General features: G+C 33.8%; 1 long non-coding RNA gene across 1 annotated transcript; it reads right to left on the bottom strand.

The window, feature by feature from the left end:
• Positions 1–3,748: 3,748 nt before the first annotated feature.
• LOC110720269 lies at positions 3,749–9,897 on the bottom strand. Its single transcript, XR_002511300.1, has 2 exons — positions 9,581–9,897; positions 3,749–8,258 (listed from the first exon to the last, which is right to left on the bottom strand). It is a non-coding gene; the product is annotated as an uncharacterized LOC110720269 (long non-coding RNA).
• Positions 9,898–18,998: the final 9,101 nt, after the last annotated feature.

The raw sequence follows: 18,998 nt of genomic DNA, 5'->3' as shown, positions 1-18,998 counted from the left end.
GTCAATAGGCATGCCAGATTTGAAATGAAGTTTACGATGGGTTCGAACCCATGAATTAATGAGAGCACAGCATGAGAACGCAAGCATCAAGTCTTGGAGTAAGTCATATCTTGCTTTATGAGCCATAAGTAAGCTTCTACTTTGCATCTTGAGCCTCTTCCAACCCGAAAAATAATCGTGACGGGTCTCGAGCTTCACCTTAAACCACTAGGCGAAAAATGGTAATCAACACCGGTTCAAAACCCCCATTTAGCACCGGTTTTGAACCGATTCTGATTTGAGGGATGCCAAAAACCAAGATATTTCTCACCGGTTAAGTGGTAATAAAAGTGAGTGCCAATTTTTTTTTTTTTTTTTTTTTTTTTGGTTTTCATTACAATTGGCACCGGTTAATTATGCCTTCAAAAAATGGTTTTCATTACAATTGGCACCGGTTCACCGGTTAACCGGTGCCAATTATGCCTTCAAAAAATAAAAAAAAATCCAATTTTTTCACTTCAAAATCAACACACTGAAACAAAACACGTTTCTCACAAAAAAAAAATCATCAGAATCGTAATATACATTAATCACCAATGAACAACAAAATCGTAACATACATGAATATATATATATATATATATTCATCAAATATATTGTTATTTTACAATTTATAAAAAAATAATAAAAAAAAAAAAAAAAAAAAAAAACACCAAAATCCCTTGAATCTTCAATCCTTCTTCTATGTAAAATCGCTGCAGTTGTAATTATTTTTTTTTTTTTTGTACGAATACTACCTGCATCAATTAAAACACCAAAAATCACAACCCAAAAACTTCAAACTTAGAAAAACCTTGAAAAATCGAACCCACAAAAACCTAGAAATTTCAAAACCAGAAAAAACCAAAAATTTCAAACCCAGAAAAACCCAAAAAAAACTAGAAATGTAGAACCCAGAAATTTTGAAAGAAAATAAAACCAATAAAAAAAACCAAGAAAAACCAACCAAAACCCAGAAACCGATAAACCCTGAAAAAACAGAGAAAAAACCCAAAAAAAAAAACCCAGGAATTTCGAACACAAAAAAACCCAAAAAAACCTATAAATTTCAAACCCAAAACCCAGAAACTATGAAAAAAAAAAACAACAAAAATCCAAATACCAATAAACCCAAAAAAATGGGAGAAAAAACCAACAAAAACCCATGACCCAGAAACCCAGAAAAAACCCAGAAATCGAAAGCTTAACCTCAAAGAACCCAGAAACCCTAACCTCAAATCTTGATTATCTATGGCGGCGACAACGGTTGTTATGCTTGGTGCCGTTGGTTGTTGGCAAGAGTAAGAAAAACAAGAGAAATAAAAAAAAACGAGAGATGAACAAGAGATCAGAAGGAAGAGAAAAACGAGAGATCAGAAGGAATAGAAGAGAGAGATCAGAAAAGAGATGATAGAGAAGATTAAAAGATCACAGAAGAAGAACAGAGATAAGAGAGAAGAGAAGAACAGAGAGAGAAGGAGAGCATGAAAGAAATAAAGGCGGATGAGAGAGAAAGGGGGGTAGGTTAGGGATTTATAAGATTAAAAGGGCATCAGTTAACCAGTGCCAATTCCTTTTTTTTTTGGTTTTTTTTCGTTTTTAATTCGCACTAGTTCAAACCGGTGCGGAAACTATAATTTCACACCGGTTTGGTTGGAACCGGTGCAAAAACTCTATTTCCTAATCCCGCCTATTCTTTTTGCACCGGTTTTCAAAAATCGGTGCGGATTGTGCGGTGCCTATTTCATTTTTACTACTAGTGAACCTACAAACAAAGGAAAAGAACAAATCAAAGGGAAAAACACTAGAAAATCCACAAAAGTGGACGAAAACACAAAATAAGCAAGAATGAAGAAAGTAATGAACAAATGAACAAAACCAAGCAATTATTAAGAAAGAAAGCTATAAAAAGAAACAAAAAACAAACTAAAAAGTCATTAAATGAGTGCCATAAATGACACTCATCACTACTCTAATGTATGCCTTTTCCATTTCAAGCTTTATAGCACACCAACCTGTTTTGTTTTTAGATTTCTTGAAGGTATTTAGGATTTCCTAGACAATAAAGATGTTATCGTGGATAGAATGGTCCGGTGTAAATGCATTTTAAATTGGACTAGTTGATTTTTAGAGAATTGGGCAAAGACAATTAACCAATATTCTAGAAATGCTTGTAAACTGTGTTAACGAGGCTAATTGGTCAAAAGTGGTTAGGGTTCTCTAGCATAACACAATCCCTAATTGTGTTCAAGCGTGGGTTGAGCGACAGAGGGAAACATCCATGAGAAAAGAAACTTTGGATTGCCAACGTAATATCTTTTTGATTGAAAAAAAATTAGCCCCAAAACCATCGGAGCCTAAAACTTTGTGTGCATATTTAAGAAAGCATCTTTAATTTCTTTTTGAGAAACCGGAGCTAGAAGAGTATTGCAATCTTCAATTGTAGTTATGGGAGCTAGAAGAGTACTGCAACCTTGAAACATTGTGAGTCTTATTAAAACGCGAGCTAAGAGAATCCAAAAGAAGGCTTTTAACCTTATCATGGTCATCAATCCAATTATTCTTTCTTCTATGAATGGTCATGGAGGCTATTTTTCCCTCAACCTATGATGGAAGAAAATAGAGTTTAATTTCTATCACCTTGAGTTAGCCAGTTTTTGCGGCTCAACGAGCCCCAATGTCGTTGCCCAAATAGGAGTTTCTCACGTTGATGAATCATTCTATTAATATGACTGATGAGGATCTGATTATAAGGTTGTGATCGAAGAACATGTTTTAGTTGTTTAATTTTTCCTTCGTTTGCCCACAATTTATTATTGTTGTTACCATACTTGTTTCTAGCACCAAGTATTTAGCGTGGTCTTTATTCAAGAAAGCTTTTGTTGAATACGATAAAAGCATGAACCTTGAATAGGATGAGGCCATAATTTTCTAACTATTGAGTAGGAATCTTCCTCTAAATCCCAGTAATTTTTGAAATCGAAATGGTTGTGGTACAAATATAGTGTTCTTATAGCGAGAATCAAATAAAAGAGGTGCATGATCCAAAATTGTAAAGTACCATAGGATGAAAAGTTTTGAGGAAATATTTGATTGAACGATTGACTACTTATGGCTCTATATAATCTTTCATAAGTTACACTATTGTTATGACATAGTTTTCAAGAGATAGCATTTTGCACACAAGGAACATTTATGGAATCTATTTCCGCAAGGAGTTTTGGAAGACGATATAGTTGGTTATTAGAAATTGGTCTTCCTCTAATTTTATTAGAATAACATTTCATTAAAGTCCCCTATAATGATCCATGATAATTGAATATTTTTGCTAAACGAGATTAAATAATCTCAAAACACGTCTTTATCTATCTCTTATGCTGGACAATGTACACCGGTAATGACCATTTCTTTGTTTAAAGGTTTAAAGTTCAGTAATAGATGAGCATACATATCTTTGAGGTCTATGTTAATATGGTTATTCCAACAAACCCATAATCCACCCGAGTGATTCATAAGTTCTTTTGTATTTATTCTCAAAGTGTAAGGCCTTGAGAATTTTTTGCTATATATTAGATGTATTAGTCATAGTTTCCAAAACAAAATTAATCATGATTATGCTTATTTTATAAGTGAATCAACTAAGCTACAACCTCGAGCCTTTTTTCCCCTTGGATATTCTAGCATAGAATCCTCATCTTATGTTGTATCCATATGATGTGACAATGTCATATGATGGTCATAGCGAGTGTCAAGCACCCGGTTCAAGCAAGGTCTAAGGACCCTGTTAATATCTTTTAGAGAGTTGATACAAATATACAACATATAAATGTCAATACATGAAGAAATATACATAAATGAGAAAGTAGAAATTTGTAGGTTGAAAATAGTTTCTACTATTGAGCTCGAGATTAGATGGAATGATTTTACAATAATGAGCATTATCCACCAAAGTTTCTTTGAAAGCAACAAAGGACATGAATTCTCCCAATTTGTATAGCTATAAGTATCTGGTGCAAAGTCTTTAAAAGAGTGGTGTTCAATAGAGTAACTAAAAACCCCAATCCAAGAGCAAGAGCCAATTGAGCAAATGAAAATATAAACCAAAGAATTATATTCGAAATCCATTTTATAGACTAAATAAGACTCAAAATCTAGGTAGCCAGTAAAAAAATCGAGCTACTAAGATCATAAAAATATTTTCATAGAGGATATCAAACATCCGGATTCCATCGCGGATGACAAACCATCCGGCTCAAAAGAAGAAAAATAAGCAAAACAAATAGATTAATAAGAAAAAATGAAAAACACACAGTACACCAAACTAACTTTAGAATGTGTAAATGTCTAAAATAAAGGATTAAGTATAGTCACAAACATTGAAAAACATTAGAATAGCTAACAAGGTAACAATGAAGAAAGAGTCCAATATTGGCTAAACTATAAAGACTCTAGGAGATTAATAATAAGCATATCCACAAGTTGTGAATCAACACCAAGTACAAACAAAAGCACTGACTTAAAATTAAGGAGGTACGAGAACAAAGACAAATCCACCCACATGTGTAATATAATTCTCTAATACAACAATAGATAAAAGGATTTTCAGTAGGAATTTCACATAAACTATGCAATGGACTATAACTAGCTAAAAGATGCGTAAGGTAGTAGCAAAAACCAAGAGTAAACATATCCCAATAAACAAGGATACAAAACTTCATGGACATAGTGTAACTACTATGAATAAGGAGACAATAGCTTTTCATGTAACACAAGATTAGAAACAAAAATAACCCATAGAACGAACACCAAATATAGTCCATCAAGAAATTGAGATTATCAGTGAAACCACTTTTTCTCAATAAATAACAAAAACAATAGTACATCCACAAAATGACAGCATGAACAAATCTCAAGTTAAGCCATATAAATGCAGAGCACAAAGTCTTTTCCCAACAAAAAGAGACATTTAATATGAAAAACGGAGCCAAGGATAACCCCCTGGAAAAATGACCCATATAATTAAACATATGGGAAGCACAAGTTGAAGCCATGAAAGAAAATCTAAAGAAAGGATGAAACTTTATATTAAACCATAATCTTATAATAGAAGAGTAATTGATAAAAATCAACCGCAGACTATAATAGGATTTATTTATGTCGTGAGTAATAGGTGAAACTACAAGTACAAATTTTAAAGGAAGCCATGAATTCATTGAAAAGGAGGATAAAGAACTTACCTGGACTGCTTCATAATATTCGTCAAACTCAATGAAGGTTTATACCAAGGATTGGGTATCCTTACAATTAATTGGTGAAAAACCCAATCACCCTCACACATATCTTCAACATCTCGCTGCATCTTGAGGCCTGAGTGGAGCCAACGATGAAGATTTTCAACCATGGTAGTCGCATAAAACTTTCTGCCATTAAATCCGCTTTCAATTCCACAAAAAGTTCAAACACGTACACTAATGGACAATACTACAAAATCTGGAAAAAGAACCCCTAATAAAAGACCCATTATCTTAACAATAGGTCTGTTAGATGTACGAGATTAAATATTAGAGATAACGGGTCTCTTATGTGCAATAAGACCTAATTAGAGGAGATATAAGAGACCTGTTACTAAACCTAATGGGTCTCTAAAATGCACAAGGGTCTAGTACTTTCTTTAAGAAAAAACAATAGACAGATAAGAGACTCGTTTCCAGACTAAACAAGTCTCTTACATACCATCTTTAATTCATGTATATCATAGCTTTATTTCGAGACTTTATTTCCTCAACTCCCTTAGCCATTTGTATCTTCCATTTTCTAGATGATTTCCTAGTTATCAACACCCCTCTTCTTTAAAGTCCATATATTAATCATCTTCATTATTCGATCACATTACCAATTTCAACTAAAAACATTTCAATTTCTTTATCATTGTAACCTACTTTTGCTGGAGAGTGTTTCCCCTCAACTCCCGAAATGAATCGAGATCCGGAATTTTTTGAGAAAAGGTCCGAACATTTAAGAAAGGGAAAACGCGGTTTGGTTGTTGCTGTCATCCCGGCAATAGCAGCATCTAGTCTAGAAAATTTGAGTTGACTTAGATCTAAATCGATTATGTCAACACCGATTTAACAGACGACCAGTAGACTGCACAACTACTCTTTAATTTTATTATTTTTTTTTAATTTAATTGCTAGTTCATTCACTGAAATTCATACTTTTTTTTGGTTAATTACAATTTTTTTGTTAAAGTAAAATTTTAGATTAAGCTTTTAATGGTGAAGAGGAATTTGGTTATAGGAAATCTAGAGTTTGATTTTAATTTTCTTTAATAAATTATTAGTTTAAATCGTTTTTTCACCAGATTTGTGTGATTTGTTTCACTAATAACCCTATTCTATGATTTAATTTTTCTCTCTTGCCCTTTTAGGAATTTAGGAATTTTTTTTAATTGAATTTCTTTGGTTGAATTATTGATACATCAAGATTAATTAAGATGGGAAAAAGTGAGAATGGGGCTCAATTTGATAGCGTGAAGTGATTATGCATTTTAATTTACATTTTTTTGCTTAGTTATTTTCATAATTGAGTGATTCTTTTTATTTTATGATGTACACACCTTGGAAATAAAAATGTTCTGTAAGATGAATTTGGTATGCATGTACTGTAGAATCCGGTTGCATTTTTTTCACTGTATGCATGTACAGACATTTAAATAAACTTACATTATAGATTACAATGATAAGTTTGGATTTATCGAGCTTTGAGGAATGAGGATTACAAACCGACATATTAAACTCCACAAAAAAATTATTAGTCCATGCTTTACTTTTTAATTTTGATATGAGTTAGTTTATACTTGTAAATTTCAATTAGTTTGTAATTGAAGTTTTAATTCGTTAATGATTCGTATAATTTTTATTTTTTTTATGAAATTCTCACATCGGTTGAGTTTAATTTATTTATAATTCTGCCAATTTTAATCGAGCATAAAATTTAAAACTTAAATTCGAAATAACAAAAAAATACGCTCCAAACCAATTTTGTTTTTTAAAATCCAAATACGTACGTAGAGACTCCCTTTCTTTGATTAGGTGTCTCTTATATTTTACATACAGACCAAATTTCTCTAATGACGGGTCTTTTTCATTTAACAAACATGGGTCTTTTTCAATATTTAGTTTTAATTCATTTTATCAACATAACATACCCCGTCTCTGAATTAACGAGTATCTTCTTTTTTCAAACATACCACTTCATTTGGACGAGTCTCATTATCAAACAAACTCCAACGATAAAGACCCTTCCAATAGTGGTCTCTAACGTAGATTTGGACGGGTTTCTTTGCCTGTTTTTGTAGTGGTGGGGTTCTTAAATTGCCTATTTCTCTCTTTAATTGGGTTTGCAAATTAGGTAAGACTGAAGCTATTGTCTATAATAACAAATATCATAAAACCCAATAAATAAATTACCAATAAAACAAACCAAGGAAATAAATCGACTAAAAAACATTTGAAAATCATCAACAATTGTACCTGTTTGGATGCTATAGTCAACAAGAATCCGGATGCATATAAAAAGTTGGCTAACAGAACCAAGGGAACCCTGAATATTAGTTGGTGCGCTATGCAAATAGGAGTTATCCTTGTTCTTCAGTTACTAGACAAATTCAACATTTAGAAACATACTAAAATGGTAGGCAAGAGAGCATAAAAGGACCTTATTCATATCAAACCCTAATTTAACTCAAGACATAAGTCTACTAAACTACCCACACCTGATCACACATAGTCAATGTCAATTATAATAATGTGTTCAAGGCCATATTCATAGATGATATAATTGAATATTCTAGTCCAAAAGAAGAAAGTCACCAGATCCTCAAAATGATTATTAGGCATACATGTAAAAATGAGTTGGTATAACCATTTATCCTAAAAATGTGCTTGCTATGAAGTGTGTATAGATACCAGACTTGACTATCATTAGCTTAAGAAACATCTACACATCTCCAATCATGTTTTATAATAAACAAATGGTATTTTGTTTAAAAGCAAACAATCACAGTGCACAACCATTCATATATATAACAATTAAATTTTAAATTATAATATCAACAATGGCAAGTAAATTACCAAGAGCAAAAGGCAAACCAGCAAGAACATGATCAATATCCCGTAGTTTACCTTTGAGGAAACGGTGTCCACACAAGTACTTCACATTCTGATATGAATCCCATTTTCCTAGAAATGAAATAGACATAATTCACTTAAGTAACTTTATAAATCAGGTGTAATACAAGTTTAGATGTAGAGAGAAGAATGAGGATAGTACCACTATTGTGAAATGCAAAGCAATTTAATCGACAAAAAATGAAAAGAAAAAAAATACAATGTTAGAGAAATTAATAAAGAAAAAAGTCATAAATTGATGTAATAAAGAGGAAAACAATGTCAAAGAAATGGGTTCTTTATCAGATGAATAATTCATTTTAAAATAGAATTTCATGATATGCGAGTGGGACCTGAACATTTTTAAGGGTTAAACATCTCGTTCTACTATGTTTTATCAACAATGGAAGCACGTCAACAGAACAAGAACCTTAATTTGTCAACATAGATGTTGTACATTTTCTGGCACATAATAAATAATGATGTCCAGTATCAACAGATTAATTTCATACCATCTGAGATTTGTGCTTACGCTACAAATGTTTAGGATAACGATAGGAAAAACTTAAATTAGTAATTCAGTAGTTATGCTTTACTTCCATTGTAAATAGCACAAATAAAAGTATTGCTAATGAGTTGAATGGACGACCAGGTTTAAAATTAGTTTCTAGATAGTTTTTTACCAAAACAAAAGGGCGAATCTTGATGTCAATAGACTCCCCCATCCATGAAGTTTATTCAAAGCCCTACTGGCTGTTGATGGTTAAAGGTCTTCCTTAGGAGCTTGCCTTTGATCATGTCGGCCACAGTTAATAATACTCTTATCCTTGAGGGATTCTACCAGCATGCAGTTTCAATAAGATACAAGGCCCAATGAACAAAACCTTTATGATGATATAGAGCATCATATATTCTTAATATATTGTATAATATAAAACAATAATCATATAAATCTGAGCAATTCTTCTCTAATTTTTAGAATAAAAATTCAGTAAATCAAAGTTGAAATTCAACAAAAAAATGTTGTAGTGACATATCAAATACATCAACAAACATCATCAAATATTAACATAATTGAAGCTAGAATATAAATCAACTCAAATAAACGTCTATTTACAGCAACTACTTTCATCAAAACCATCATATACCCAAGAATATAACAACAATATACGGAATTGTAAAAAAAACAAGAAAAATCAAAGAAAAAGGGTGAAATTCGACTACGGAAATCAGAATGAATAACAAATTCTAATCGATAAACAATAAACATTACTTGATTAATCTTTAGAAACCCAAAATTGTTACCCCTTGCCTTGGATCAGCACCAAAAATAAACCCTAGATTGAAAATATTGACTTTTAAAACTGGCGAAATCAAATATAAAAAAAACTTACAGCTTTCGATTGTTAAAAAATGGCGTATTTTCTGCCTTTGAAATTCCCCCTAAAGTTGTTCGTGGTACAGGCGCAGGTTGCTCCTGAGGTGTGCCGGGGGAAATTTGTCGGGATGGCGAATGAATTAAGATAGGTGAAGCAAGAATACATTTTCCCCTAATCTGGAAGTAGAGAGCCGAGAAAGAGAGAAGAAATGGAGGCGAACGAGTAACTGTAATAGAGATAAAGAACCGAGAAGGTTCCTGACATGCCTCCGAAAATAGGAGAGAGAAAATAAGGGATTGATGTGAAAGGAAGTAGAGGAAAAAAGATTAGTTAATCAATTTGCGGACCTAGAAGATAAAAAGCATGGGCAAAGATGTAATTTTTAGGGGTAAAATAGTCCAAACACGGTAAGATAGAGTAATGCCATGTTGGGTCTTTTAGAAGTTAGGGATGTATAGAAATAAGTTAACACCTCTTGTCATAAAATGTTACCTATTTTAAAAGTGTTACTTTATAATGTTAATTATATTAAAAGTGTTACATTAAGTGTTACATTATAAAAAAAAATGTTAACAAAGTATTACTTATGAATCTATTAATTTTGTATTTCAAAAAGTGTTACCAAAGCGTGTTACATAAACTCAATTATGTACTAGTGGCTAGTTGAATAATTCATGGTGGCTAAGAGAGACAAGTGATGGCGGGCGAGATGTTTTAGGGTTCTTCAAGTCATGGGGTTTCATTTTCCTCTTAGGGCTCTTTTCTCTATAGATTTAACTTTCATGGTAAAGTTTTTGACATATTTATGTTAATTAGATTTTAATATAATTTTTTTCTGTTAATTTCATAGCAACTTCTTTTGATTACTCACAATCTGCGGGTGATATAACCTAATAAGCAATCTTAAATAAGCTTGGAGGATCAATATCATCATTTTAATCATGTAATAGATGTTGTGCAAAAGTTTGAGAATATTCATATTTCATAGCCATGACTGAGATCAAACACAAATTCAACAAGCACAATAATTGATTTTCACAATAAATAATTTTAAATATTTTTTTATTCAAAAGTAGTGATGGACTATTATTTTGGAATTGCTATATGAAACCAACAAGAATATTTTGTTCAATTTGTGTGAAATATAGTACATTGTTTTGTTCGGGGAAATATAATGTAGGATTTTGTTCAATTTGTGCGAAACAAAGTATATAATTTTGTTCCATTTGTGAGTGAGGAATGAAGTATACTATTTTGTTCAACTTGCAGGAAATTGACACATAAATATTGTTCATTACAGCCAAAAAAGACTAGTCTGCTTCACTCGTATTACATGAAACAAAAGAACACTTACATCCATTTTACAGTCTTCCAAGTCAAAATTATCATCAATTGCAATCACCATATTTATTTTAAAATGATTTGGTACTGTTATGACAAAAAATTAAAATTTTATTAAAATTTTATATTGAAGTGAAAGGGGAGGGAATTTATACTTTAGAGTTCTTTTAGGGTTGAAAAAATAAGAAAAAAAGGGTTACGTCAAGAAAATATAGGCTGCGTTTAGTAACCCCCAAAAATAAGAAAAAAATAGGGGATTATCAAAACAAAAGGTTATAAGTAACGTGTTTGGTGATTGGGATGAATCATACAAGATTCTCCGTCAATGGATGAATGAGGTTGTTAGAGAAAATCCTGAAACAATAGTACATACTTTGGAGAAAAGAGGCAGCAACTGGTTAAGAAAAAAAATGTGTAAAAGTGTTTTTTGGGACTTTGCTCCATTAATTCATGCATTTAAGCATTGTAGGCCAATAATTAGTGTTGATGGAACACACTTTTATGGAAACTATAAAGGAGTATTACTGATAGCTGTTGATGTTGATGGAGATAATAAAATATGTCCAATTGCTTTTGTTGTTGTTGAGAATTAGAGCGCAGATGGCTGGACTTGGTTTATGCCATGCTTTCATGAAAAGATTTGTCCTCGAGGAAAATAATGTGTTATATTTGATTGACATATATGTCCTCAACACGCTATGAAGTCAGATGGTTGGGCTGAACCAAATGGTTTTCATCGATATTGAGTTCTAAGTGCTTATCATGCTATGACGTCAGATCTTCATGAGTGCGCTCTCTCTCTCTCTCTCTTTCTCTCTCTCTCTCCTATTTCCTATCTTATCCTCATTCGTATCATTCTTACTCCCACCTTACTGTTCCCTCTTCCTTCCTTGATTTGAATAATTTAGTAATCTTAATTATCCGTACCCCTGATTTATCTTATTTAGTAAGCTCTTTTAATTATTTTTTTCATCTTAATTTTATTTTGAATAGCCATCTTAAAGTAATTTTCCATCTAAAATATGAGATTTGAAGACAATTAAAAAAAAGTATAAAACCTAATGTAGATGAATTTTGAAGTATGGATGAAATAAAATTTTCAAATATTAAAATTAAGATTAAGCTTATTTTACATTGGGCTCATTTGAAATAAAATTACTTTAAATAGCCAATGTAAAAGAAGATTATCATATACAAATTATAATTTTTCAATACAAAGACATCTAAAATTCATCTACATTGGGCCTTATACACAAATAATTAAATGGTATACAGGGGAAATTCAAAGAATCAATAAACTACTACATACAGCACACTTAAAAAAATTTAATAAAAAACAGAAAAAACTAATAAGAATGATTCGTCGATTACTACATTAGATCACTTCTTGATAATCCTAGCTATAATTGAGTCTCTAATAAGTCCAACTTTGCCCCCAACAATTGCTTCTTCATGATTGAAATTTGATGATTGTAGAACATAAAACCATAGGAAATAGCTCAGTTATTTCCATAGATTAGAATGATTATAAATATTATAGAGGATGTCACATGCTCCTAATCTCTTTCTTTAAAAATCCATTGAGATGTAAGAGATGACTTAATACATAACCTTAGATCTCTATTTACTCGTAGTAAACGAAAACAGAAAAGGTCCTTCTGTAAACATTAGTCCCAAGAAATCCAATTTTCATTTTAAAAATCTCGGAACTCAATTCACAAATAAAAATCCCATATAAACAACATGTAGCTTAATCGGCTGATAACAAACAATGAAATTTCACCTAAACAAATTATAGAAAACATTGGCAACTCACTTCAAATTCCATTGAATCCTAACTTTTACACAACAATCACTACCACATTATATCTCAAAATCAATACATTCATCAAAACTCAAAATATCAAAAATCCTCAGATAAAAAAGTAATAATAGCAATGATAATAAATTAAAAAAAAAAAAAAAACCCAAACCCTAGTTGGCAAATTGGCCCCTTATTTACTAACTAATTGTCTACTACAAGATTTTGTATTAAATAAGGTTTATCAACAACTAAAGCAAACCAATCCATTTGTCAATTAAAAAAAATAATTAGTAACAATAATTAAAAACATACAACATGATAATCCAAACAAGCAACACTGAATTGGCAATATATAATTAAAATTAATGTTTGAAATTTGAGGATAATTTACCTGGAAAGCCTTGGAGATGATATCATCATGAAGAAAATCTTGATTTCGACAATTATAGCAGCTATACACTCTTGGTCTGCCAATTCAGCCATATAATTACTTCACCCTCAATTTAAATTTAATCCTTCAAAATAATTCACACTTCCAACCCTAACAATTTAAGCAAAACCCATAAAAATTCCATTAATTAAAAAGAAATTGAGCAAAATCCAGTTGAGAAATCGTGAATCAGAACAAGAGGGTGCAAAGGAAAATTTTCAAAAAGATCAAAATTCGGATTTACAGTAGTAAGATGATAGATTATGCAAAAGAACGGAAGCTTTTGGATCTTAAATACACTGATAATATTTGTCAAAAAAAGAAAAACACACTGATAATAAGCAAATTTAGTGAATTTAATTTAAAGGAAATATTGACTTTTGGTACGTACCACAAAAACACATGGTTTTCAATTTTGCTACCCCTCAAATTTTTTATTTTATTTTACTACCACTAAAAATCATATATTTTAAAATTTGATACCACTTGACAGAATCTGTTACATTTGTCGTTTGTGGGCCCCACTGCAACGATTCTTTTGTCAGTTTCTTGTGTATAAGTAATTTCTTTCAAGAACCCATCTTCTCCAAAGTTGATGAAAGACGAAATTTGTTGGAGATTTTGACAAATTCAAGCAATTGCGAAGAATTTTAGGTGTGAATGTTAATTTGCGTTCGTACATTTGGGCTAAGGAGAGCACAGTTGTTGAAGGCAATTTTTTTTTTTTAATGCGAACCAATTGGAAGATGAAATTGCAAATTTCATTCAAATTATTGCTGGTTAATTGTATTTGCGGTTGTTTAGGAATGATGCAGAATCTAAATTTGATTTTCAAATGGTTTAATTGGTAGTTAATTTCAGTCAATCGAGTTAGGGTTCTTATCCTAATTGAAATTAGGGGTTTTTAGTTGGGATATTCGTGGATGAAATTGATGGTGATGTTTGTTTAATAATGAATGTGTCATTGTAGTTGTTGCTAAATTTGGTTGAATTGCAGGCTAGAATGTCGTTGATTAGGTTTTCTCCCTCCAAACAGAGGAAGTGTGACTGTGGGATTCCTATGGCTAGACTGACATCATGGACAAGAGAGAACCCTGGAAGGAAGTTCAAAGCCTGCAAATTCTATGATCCTAAAACAGAAAGTAGGGATTGCAAGTGCTTTGAGTGGGTGGATGAGGAAGAAGGCATTGACTGGCAAAGGGATGTCATTAATCAACTTTTACTTGACAAAAAATTGATGAAGGGAGAAATCAAATCACTGCAGAGAGAAGTTGAAGATTTAAGTGGGCAAAGAAGGTGTTAGCTAAGTGAGAATGACAACTTGCTAGTGAACTGCAAAGCTCTAAGTTCTGAGAGGAAGAAATACAAGCAAGGGCAACAAATCTATGTTGGTGGATGCACAACTATCCTAGCAATTACCATTTGTTGTGTATTTCTGATTGTAATTGTTTTAGTTGTATTCAAATGAGATTAGAGTAGTGCAAGTGGGTCAGAGGTAATGACTGTGTATTTAGATGATGTTGGTTTAAGACAACAACTTCCATATGTAAGACTTTGAATTATTATGAATGAAAGTTGCAATGTTTTTCTGTAGCAATAAAATAGTCTTCCTTTTCATAGCAGTTTAAGCACTAAAGTGCATGGCAAACATCAAAGTTAAATTCCTGATACTTAGTTGTTACAGACAATTACTGCCAAACTAAAGTTGTCTTAAAAACCAGAGTATCATTGTTGCTGGGTACATTAACCAACAGGATAAAAGTCTAGGTACTAAAAAAAACAAGTACACCCTAATTCTTCTTACCTTTTCCCTCTCCCTTGCTTTGTTGTTGTCTGTTTTGCTGCTGTTGTTGTTGTTGTTGATGCCTGGGATGCTTGGGTGCAGGGCACAGGTTGTTGGGATGGTATCTCTTAAGGGAATGTTTTGTTAGCTATGCTCCATGGACCAGGAGTTCCACCAGTCTGTAATGGAAAAATACAATAAATGTCCAACCAAATAAACAAATAAGAAAGAAAACCTTAAATGTGTAATAATTTGGGCAAGATAATGTACACACCTTCATAGCAGCCCTTGCCTCCTTCTTCCTTCTTTGTTCCTTCGTCCAAGCATATTGCAAAACTGGTTTGCATGCTTTGTTGGCCTCTGGTGGAGCTGCAGGAGCTTGCATTGGTGCATTCCCACAAGTCTTGGCATAATGACCAAGTTGTCCACACTTTCCACACCTGTTTTGTCTTTTCTGTTGTTTTGGTTGTCTGCCACGCTATCAGGTGCTCCCTCTCCTCTCTCCAGCTTTCTTTTCTTTGACTTTGGCCTCCCAGGCATAACTCTTACTGCTGGAGGCAGGGGCTCTCTGAGATGATGCTTCTCCCAATGCTTGGGTCCAGGCATAGGCTTCACAGCTTCCTCATATGCATACAGATATTTCTGCCTTGTGTAATACACATCCACAAAGTCTTCTGGGTCCACCCTCTTGGCCACTATGCATGCATACCCATGTACACATGGAATACCAGTTAACTGCCAATGGTAACATGTGCAAGTCATGTTACCTAAGTCAACTAGCACTGTATCACCATTGAGCTCAACTCATAGGAGTCTTCTCTTGAAACATGCACTATGCAGTGCCTTGCAGCCCTCTCAATCCTCCCAAAAAGCTTAGTCACATAGGGCATCAGCTTCCCATCCATTTTCTTGGCTGCCTCCTATTTCTCATTATGCCTCTTCATCATATACCTTCTCATCCACTCCATCTGAGTGAGTATTGGCTTGTCCCTTGCATCTCTTATAACAGCATTGAATGTCTCACAGACATTGTTCAATAGCATATTTGATTTGCAATCAGAAGAAAATGCATGCCTAGACTAGTGCTTTGCAGGAATGTTATCTAAATACACATATGCATCTTCAGACAGGAAATGTATAAATTCCATTGCCACCTCAAAGTCAGCCTACCACATCATACCAAAAAAGCAGAACAAAAATTAATGTTTCCTGTACCAAAACTGACCAATGTGTCCTAATTCAGCAAAAGTTAGCAACATGAATCAAAGCACATTGAACTCAGGTGACAAGATTGACATTCAACAGATTTGCAAGCTATTAACCAACTTAGTTTAAACAGATTGGCATCTCCTACATTCAACTCAAGTTCAGTGACTCACCAATGTTGTAGCCCTAGCAGCATTCCAGAAGAGGTCTTTGAAGGTTGATCCACTGAATTGATGCTTGAAATTAGCCCAGATATGCCTGACACAGAACCTCTTCTCAGCAAAAGGGACTTGCAATTCGAGGGCTTCAAGGAGACCCTGGCATATTAAAAATCAACACATTAGTGCATAACTACTCATATCATATTAGGTACTATAAATAGTCTAATTAGGTATATGATGGCTCACCTTTTGTCTGTCAGACATGAATGTCCAACCACCACCTTCACACACATCACGAAGGTCCTTTTTCAAACACCCCAAGAACCAGCACCATGTCTCCTTATTCTCCACTTCAACTATAGCCCAGGCAAGTGGATATATGTTATTGTTTCCATCTTTTCCAACAGCCACAAGTACTTGTCCTGGGTAGGCTCCCTTTAGGTGACAACCATCAAGACCTATTAGAGGTCTGCATCCTTTTATGAAACCACTTCTCAGGGTTGAAGACAGATGTACATCCTCATAAAAAGTGGTGGTTCTGGTCTGCTATCTTCTCCATCTACCACTATGCACACCCCAGAACCAGGATTGTACTTAATTAAAGCTTTCCCATAATCCCAAACCCTGGCATATAGCTCAGAAGTTGACGCATAAATCATCAGCTTTGCCCTAGCTCTAGCAAGCCATGCTTTGGAATACTTTACTGTTATGCCCAAGTCACTCAACACCCTAGCTCTGAAACTTTTTAGATCCCAACTTGGGTTGTGCCTCCATTCCTCAACATACTTCTCAGCAAGATACTCAGTATTCACCATTGAATTCATTTTACTCCTCATACACATATGCTTAGGCCTAAAATCTTTGATTTGCCAAGCATTACTGTTGTACAATCTTCTAGCAGCCACCTTAAACTTGCACTTCTTAACCCTAGCACTACAGTTGTAGCTCCCTGTCATCACTTTGCTTCTCTTGTAATTCCACACACACTTACACCTCCTCTTACAGAATGTGGTTATCCTTTTACCAACATTGTGCAAATAGTAATACTCATATCTGTTCTCTATTGCATGTATCCTTAAGGCTTTCCTTAGAATGGTGCTGTTGGAGAACTACAACTTCTTCACTAGCATAACTGGTTTTTTGAAATCAGTTTCTTTATAAAACCAGGGACTATCATCTTCTTCCTCATCTGACCCATGTAAACTTCTAAGCTCTTCTGATTCAGAACCTTCATCATGGACATCCACTTCCTCCCAACCAATGTCCTTAATCAATTGTTTCAGTTCTTCCTCCCTTTCCACACCTACACCCTGTGAAGTTTCACCCCTATATTTAACAACCTACAAGCTATTTTCTACTGCAGATAAGATGCCTTCTCTAGTCTGCCTATGCCAATCATCATAATCACTGTTTGCCTCTTTTTCCCCAAGCTCCCAATCAATTTCTAGATCAGTTGCATATGAGCTTAATGATCCAGAACCTGATTCATCCTCTTCACCCAATTTAAGAGCCCTCTTTGCTTTTATTTTCCCACTTCCCTTCCCTTTACCCTTTTGCAGGCTCACACCACCATCACCAACTTTTTCTACAACCTTACCCTTCCCCTCATCAACAGATCTAGAAAACCTAGGGCTTCTCCTCACTTTGCTCACACCAGGTTCTGTTTCAGGTACTTTAGAAAGTCTAGGGCTCTTTCTCAAGACAAGTTCAGTAGGTTCATGTGCTGTGTTTTGGGTTTGAGGTGGAAGTGAGCTTTGTTGTGTTTGGGATGGCTGTGTTTGGGTTGGGTTGGATCCAGTAACAGTATGGGTAGACACATGGGTTTGAGGTGAGGTAGAGCATTGTTGTGTTTGGGTTGGCTGTGGTTGGGTTGGATTGGATCCAGTATTAGTCTGGCCAGACACATGGGCAGTCTAGTTGGATGCACTTTCATTCAAGTTGGACTGTTGTGAGATTGAGTTGGGGTTATTATCTTCAGCTACAATGCTTAAGGGGTTCTCACTGGGGGTAGGGCCATCAGAAACTGTACAAAACACCTCTAAATACCCATCCCTGTGCTTGGCTTCTAATAACCCTGCCACATCCTCATCAGTTTCTATCTTCCTTTTACCAGTCATCTAAGTCTTACCCTTTTCTTTGTACCATAGAACAAATATGTTAGGTACATCCCATTCCATGTCCCTAATCCCTTCAGTACATAAATTTCTTAAATATCCCACTGTTAAGTAAGTTAGAGATACATTCCTTTTCCAATAAGTGAACCCAGCTTCATACACTTGGTACTGGACTCCCCTACGACTCTTAAACACAAAACCCCCATATATTCTTAGCTTAATATCAACCTCATGATCACCATCAGCCATTTGTTTTTATACAATTAAATAGCAATAAACAAATACATCAAACACTATTTTATTCTTAACTGTAACTAAATCAATTCAATTGATTAACAAAAAAAGGCATTCTCAATATACCCCCATACCCTACCACATGACTGCGCAAGCATCAATTTTTAATTAGTCAAACAACGCTTAAAATAATCAAAGCTCACTAACCTAGCGTTCACTGCAGATTCTCCCAAAAATACCCCAACTACAATGCATTATTGCGAAATTACCACCATTGTTGGACCACTATAAATAGATAGGTTTTCGTACCTTCCAATACGTCGTTGTCAGGCGAATCTTCAGCTTCCAACAATGGAGATG

Source organism: Chenopodium quinoa, unplaced genomic scaffold (assembly GCF_001683475.1).
Source record: "Chenopodium quinoa cultivar QQ74 unplaced genomic scaffold, ASM168347v1, whole genome shotgun sequence".
Classification (NCBI taxonomy): Eukaryota; Viridiplantae; Streptophyta; class Magnoliopsida; order Caryophyllales; family Amaranthaceae; genus Chenopodium; species Chenopodium quinoa.
This window is presented reverse-complemented; position numbering and strand designations above follow the sequence as displayed.